The sequence below is a fragment of the Oryctolagus cuniculus genome, chromosome 2 (assembly GCF_051225735.1).
Source record: "Oryctolagus cuniculus isolate XC-2025 breed Fujian yellow rabbit chromosome 2, ASM5122573v1, whole genome shotgun sequence".
Lineage (NCBI taxonomy): Eukaryota > Metazoa > Chordata > Mammalia > Lagomorpha > Leporidae > Oryctolagus > Oryctolagus cuniculus.
Window position 1 is genome coordinate 82,443,977 of NC_142868.1, and position 6,158 is coordinate 82,450,134.

A 6,158-nucleotide genomic window follows, 5' to 3' on the forward strand; every position below is an offset into this window, starting at 1 on the left:
CAGAGCAGAGTTAAACCATACTACAGATCAAATGGACCTGACATTTGCAGAACACTCCACCCACCAACTACAGAATACACATTTTTCTCACCAGCGCAGGGGACATTTCTAGAATTGGCTTTATATTGGGACACAAGTCAAGTCTAAGCAAATTTTTAAAAATGGCAATCATGTCATGTGTCTTCTCAGACCACAAGGGAATAAAACTAGAAATCAACAACAACAGAGTATTTAAAAATACATGGAACTTTAACAACATGCTACTGAATGACCAATGGATCATTGAAGAAGTTAAAAAGGAAATAAAAAATTTCTTGAAACAAAAGGAAATAAAAACAAAACATATCCAAACCTGTGAGATATAGCAAAAGCAGTTTTAAGAGGGAAGTTTATAGCATAGCACTAAGTCCACATCTTGAAAACATAGATCTCAAAAAACAATCCAATGCTGTTTCTCAAGAACTTAGAAAAACAAGAACAGGGGTCGGCGGTGTGGTGCAGCAGGTTAATGCCCTGGCCTGAAGCGCCAGCATCCCATATGGGCACCGATTCTAGTCCCGGCTGCTCCTCTTCCGATCCAGCTCTATGTTGTGGCCTGGGATAGCAGTAGAAGATGGCCCAAGTCCTTGGGTCCCTGCACCCACGTGAGAGACCCAGAAGAAGCTCCTGGCTCCTGTCTTCGGATCGGATCAGCGCAGCTCTGGCCGTTGCGGCCATCTAGAGAGTGACCCAGCAGATGGAAGACATTTCTCTCTGTCTGCAACTCTACCTCTCAAATAAATAAAACCTTAAAAAAAAAAAAAAAAAAAAAAAGAAAGAAAGAAAGAAAAGAAAGGGGCTAGTGCTGTGGCATAGTGGGTAAAGCTGCCACCTGCAGTCCCGGCATCCCATATGGGCACCGGTTTGAGTCCCGGCTGCTCCACTTCATTTTTTTTAAAAAGGTTTATTTATTTATTTGAAAGTCAGAGTTACACACAGAGAGAAGGAGAGGCACAGAGAGACGAGAGAGGTCTTTTATCTGCTGGTTCACTCCCCAGTCGGCCGCAACGGCCAGAGCTGTGCCGATCCGATCCGAAGCCAGGAGCCAGGAGCTTCTTCTGGGTCTCTCACACGGGTGCAGGGGCCCAAGAACATGGGCCATCTTCTACTGCTTTCCCAGGCCATAGCAGAGAGCTGGATCAGAAGTGGAGCAGCTGGAACTTGAATCAGCGTCCATATGGGATGCCGGCACTGCAGGTGGTGGCTTTACCCATGGTGCCACAGCGCCGGCCCCTGCTCCTCTTCTGATCCAGCTCTTTGCTATGGTCTGGGGAAGCAGTGGAAGATGGCCCAAGTCCTTGGGCCTCAACAACCACATGGGAGACCTAGAAGAAGTTCCAGACTCCTGGCTTCGGATTGGCCCAGCTCCTGACATTGTGGCCATTTGGGGAATAAACCAGTGGATGGAAGACCTTGCTCTCTGCCTCTGTCTCTCTGAAACTCTGCCTTTCAAATAAATAAATAAATTTTTATTAGAAAAAGAAAACTAAACAAAAATTAACTTTAGGAGATAAATCTCAAAATATGCAATTTTTTTAAAAAAAGAATTGCAGCAGAAATAAAACAAACAAAATAGAAAAGATCAGCAAAACAAAAGTTGGCTTTTTGAAAAGATAAACAAAATAGACAAACCTTTAGCCAGACTAAGAAATAAATAAAAAGAGAAAATATTTAAATAGATAACATTAGAGATGAAAGAGGAGACATTACAATGAATACCATGGAAATATGAAGGATTACAAGAAACTATGAACAACTATATGTTAATAAATTAGAAAGCCTCAAAGAAATGGATAAATTCCTACCAAGATTAAATCAAAAAGATAAAGAAACTCTAAACAGACACATAACAAGTAATGAAACTGAAATGGTAATTAAAATTCTCCCATTAAAGAGAGATCCAGGACTTGATGGCATTATACCTGAATTCTTCAAAACATTGACAGAGGAACTCACTCAGTACTCTCCAGGCTATTTCAAAATATTGAAATGGAATAAACTCTGCCAAACTCTTTTTATGAGGCCAGGATTACCCTGACTCTAAAACTCAACAAAGACATAACACAAAAAGAAAACTGCAAGCTAATATCTTTTTTTTTTTTTTTTACAGGCAGAGTGGACAGTGAGAGAGAGACAGAGAGAAAGGTCTTCCTTTTGCCATTTGCCGTTGGTTCACCCTCCAATGGCTGCCGCGGCCGGCACGCTGCGGCCGGCGCACCGCGCTGATCTGAAGCCAGGAGCCAGGTGCTTCTCCTGGTGTCCCATGGGGTGCAGGGCCCAAGCACTTGGGCCATCCTCCACTGCACTCCCTGGCCACAGCAGAGAGCTGGCCTGGAAGAGGGGCAACCGGGACAGAATCCGGCGCCCCGACCGGGACTAGAACCCCGTGTGCCGGTGCTACTAGGTGGATGGTTAGCCTATTGAGCCACGGTGCCGGCCCAAGCTAATATCCTTAATGAATATAGATGCAAAAATTCTAAACTGAACATTAGCAAACTGAATCCAGCACTACTTAGAAAAGATCATATGTCACAATCCAGTGGGTTTTATCCCTGGTAGGCAAGGATTGCTCAGGTTTTGCAAATTAATAAGCATCATAAATCACAGCAATAGAAGGAAGAACAAAAACCCTGTGGGGGTCCGGCGCTGTGGTTCAGAGGGTTAACACCCTGGCCTGAGGCACCAGCATCCCATATGGGCACCAGTTCGAGACCCGGATGCTCCACTTCCGATCCAGCTCTCTGCTATGGCCTGGGAAAGCAGCAGAAGATGGCCCAAGTCCTTGGGCCCCTGCACTCGCGTGGGAGACCCAGAAGAAGCTCCTGGCTCCTGGCTTCGGATCCGCACAGCTCGGCCGTTGCGGCCAATTGGGGAGTGAAGCATAGGATGGAAGACCCCTCTCTCTCTCTCTCTCTCTCTCTCCTCTCTCTGTGTAACTCTGACTAAATAAAATAAGAAAAAAAATACAAAAAAAAAAAAAAACAACAACACAACAACCTGTGATCATCTCAACAGAGTCAGATAAAGCATTTGATTAGACACAACATCCTGATGATGAAAAACAAATCCTCAAAAAATTAGGCATAGAAGGAACAGATCTCAAATTTGTAATGACTATATAGAGAAATCAACAGCTAGTATCACACTGAATTGGGAAAAGCTCAACATACCTCCCCCCAGATCTGGAATAAGACAAGGATGTCCACTTTCAGCATTCTTCTTCAATATAGTATTGCGAGTGTTAGCAAGACATCTCGCGGAGGAAAAAGAATTAAAGGGCATTGAAACTGGAAAGGAGGAAATGAAAAGTCTGTGTTTGCAGACATGACTTTGTACATGGACAAAACTTAAATACTTCACCCAAAGCTGTTAGAACTGAGAGACCAACTCAGTAAAGTCACAAGATACAAAATCAACATAGAAAAAAGTAGCACTTTAACACACCAATAGTGATTTTGTTGAAAAGGAAATCCCATTCACAATAGGTACAAAAAATTAAATATTTAGGAATAAATGTAATGAAGGAAGTGAAAATCTCTACCATGAAAATTACAAAACATAAAGAAATAATCAACACAAAAGAATGGCAAGAGATTCCTTGTTCATGAATTGAAATGATTCATATTCTCTCTCTCTCTTTTTTTTTTTTTTTTTTTTTTGACAGAGTGGACAGTGAGAGAGAGAGACAGAGAGAAAGGTCTTCCTTTTGCCATTGGTTCACCCTCCAATGGCCGCCACAGCTGGCGCGCTGATCCGATGGCAGGAGCCAGGTACTTCTCCTGGTCTCCCATGGGGCACAGGGCCCAAGCACCTGGGCCATCCTCCACTGCCCTCCTGGGCCACAGCAGAGAGCTGGCCTGGAAGAGGGGCAACCGGGACAGAATCCGGCACCCCGACCAGGACTAGAACCCGGTGTGCCGGTGCTGCAAAGCGGAGGATTAGCCTAGTGAGCCGCGGCGCCGGCCAATGATTCATATCTTGAAACGTCTATACTACCTAAAGCAACCTACAGATTCATTGTAATACCTAACAAAATATCAATGACATTCTTTGCAGAATTAGAAAAACAACCCTCAAATTCACATGGAACCACTAAAGACCCAAAATAGTGAAAGCTATTCTGAGAGACAGAGTAAGAGAGGCGATAAACAAAGAAAAGCTGGACGCGTCACAATACCTGATTTCAAAATATACTACAAAACTGTAGTAATTAAAACCAGCCTGATACATAATCAGTGAACAGAATAGAGCCCAGAAATTAGTCTATGGCTATTCCACCCTGAACACGCCTGATCTCATCTGATCTTGGAAGCTAAGTAGGGTCAGGCCTGATTAGTTCTTGCATAGGAGAGCCCAGAAATCAATCCACATTCATATAGCCAACTGACTTTTGACAAATGTACCAAGAACATACATTGAAGAAAGGGATGCCTTTCCAATAAGTGGTGCTGGCAAAACTGGGTATACTTATGTAGAAGAATGAAATTAGATTCCTACTTGTTACCATATACAAAGATCAACTCAAGGTGGAGGAAAGATCTAAATTTAAGGCCCGAGACTATGAAGCTGCTAGAAGAAAATGTGGGGGAAACACTTCAAGACATTGGTGTAGGTGATGACCTCTTGGCTAAGGTTCCCAAAGCACAAGCAACAAAAAGCAAAATGAGACAAATGGGATTATATCAAACTTAGAAGCTTCTACACAGCAAAAGCCACAATACAGTGAAGACATGCAACAGAATGCAAAACAAATATTTGGAAGCAATTTGTCTGACAAAGGAGTAATATCCAGAATGTATGAGGGCCAGTGCCACGGCTCAACAGGCAAATCCTCCGCCTTGCGGCGCCGGCACACCGGGTTCTAGTCCCAGTCAGGGCGCCGGATTCTGTCCCGGTTGCCCCTCTTCCAGGCCAGCTCTCTGCTGTGGCCAGGGAGTGCAGTGGAGGATGGCCCAAGTGCTTGGGCCCTGCACCCCATGGGAGACCAGGAGAAGCACCTGACTCCTGGCTTCGGATCAGCGCCGTGCGCTGGCCGCAGTGCGCCAGCCGCGGCGGCCATTGGAGGGTGAACCAACGGCAAAAGCAAGACCTCTCTGTCTCTGTCTCTCTCACTGTCCACTCTGCCTGTCAAAAAAAAAAAAAAAAAAAAAAAAAAAAAAAAAAAAAAAAAAAAAAAGAATGTATGAGGAACTCCAAAAACTTGACAATTATAAAGCAACCAATCCAGTTAAGAAATGGGTAAAGACTGTTTCCCAATGGACCTGCCAGCAGAACATAGGTGTGGAGACCACCGCTAAGTCAAAGCCAAAATGGGAAAGGAAAAATTGGCATCCACACCATCATCACTGGACACGTACATTCAGGCAGGTCCACCACTACTGACCGTTTAGTCTACGAAGGTGGCAGAATCAAGAGAAGAACCGTCAAAAAGTTCAGGAAGGAGGCTGCCAGGATGGAAAAGGACTTCTGCAAGTATTCCCAGGTCTTGGATAAACTGAAAGCTGAGTGTGAACTTGATACCACCATCAACATCCCCCTGTGGAAATGTGAGAGTGGCAAGTGTTACGTGACTGTCACTGATGTCCCTGGACACAGAGACTGCATCAGAAACACAAGTGCAGGCACGTCACAGGCTGAACATGGGTCCTGGGTGTTGCTGCTGGTGTCAGGGAATGCGAAGCTGGTATCTCCAAGAATGGCAGACCCGTGAGCACACTCTTCTGGCTTATACACTGGGAGTGAAGCAACTAATTGTCGGTGTTAACAAAATGGGCTTCACTCACAGCCACTCACAGCCAGAAGAGATACAAGGAAGTCAGTACCGACATCAAGAAAATTGGCTGCAACCCTGACACAGTACCATTTGTGCCAATTTTTGGTTAGAACCGTGATAACATGCTGGAGACAAGTGCTAATATGTGTTGGTTCAAGGGATGGAAAGTTTCCAGCAAAGATGGCCATGTCATGGAACCACACTGCTGGAGGCCCTGGATTGCATTCCTCCACCAACCAGAGCGAATGGCAAGCCTCTGCACTGCCCCTGTGGCCCGGTGGAGACTGGTACACTCAACCTGGCATAGCGGTCACCATGGCTCCCGTGAACATCACAACTGAAGCCA

At 44.9% G+C, this 6,158-nt stretch overlaps 1 pseudogene; it reads left to right on the plus strand.

Moving 5' to 3' along the window:
• Positions 1–4,599: 4,599 nt before the first annotated feature.
• On the plus strand, positions 4,600–5,922 carry LOC103345019 (elongation factor 1-alpha, somatic form pseudogene; annotated as a pseudogene).
• The last annotated feature ends 236 nt before the right edge of the window (positions 5,923–6,158 follow it).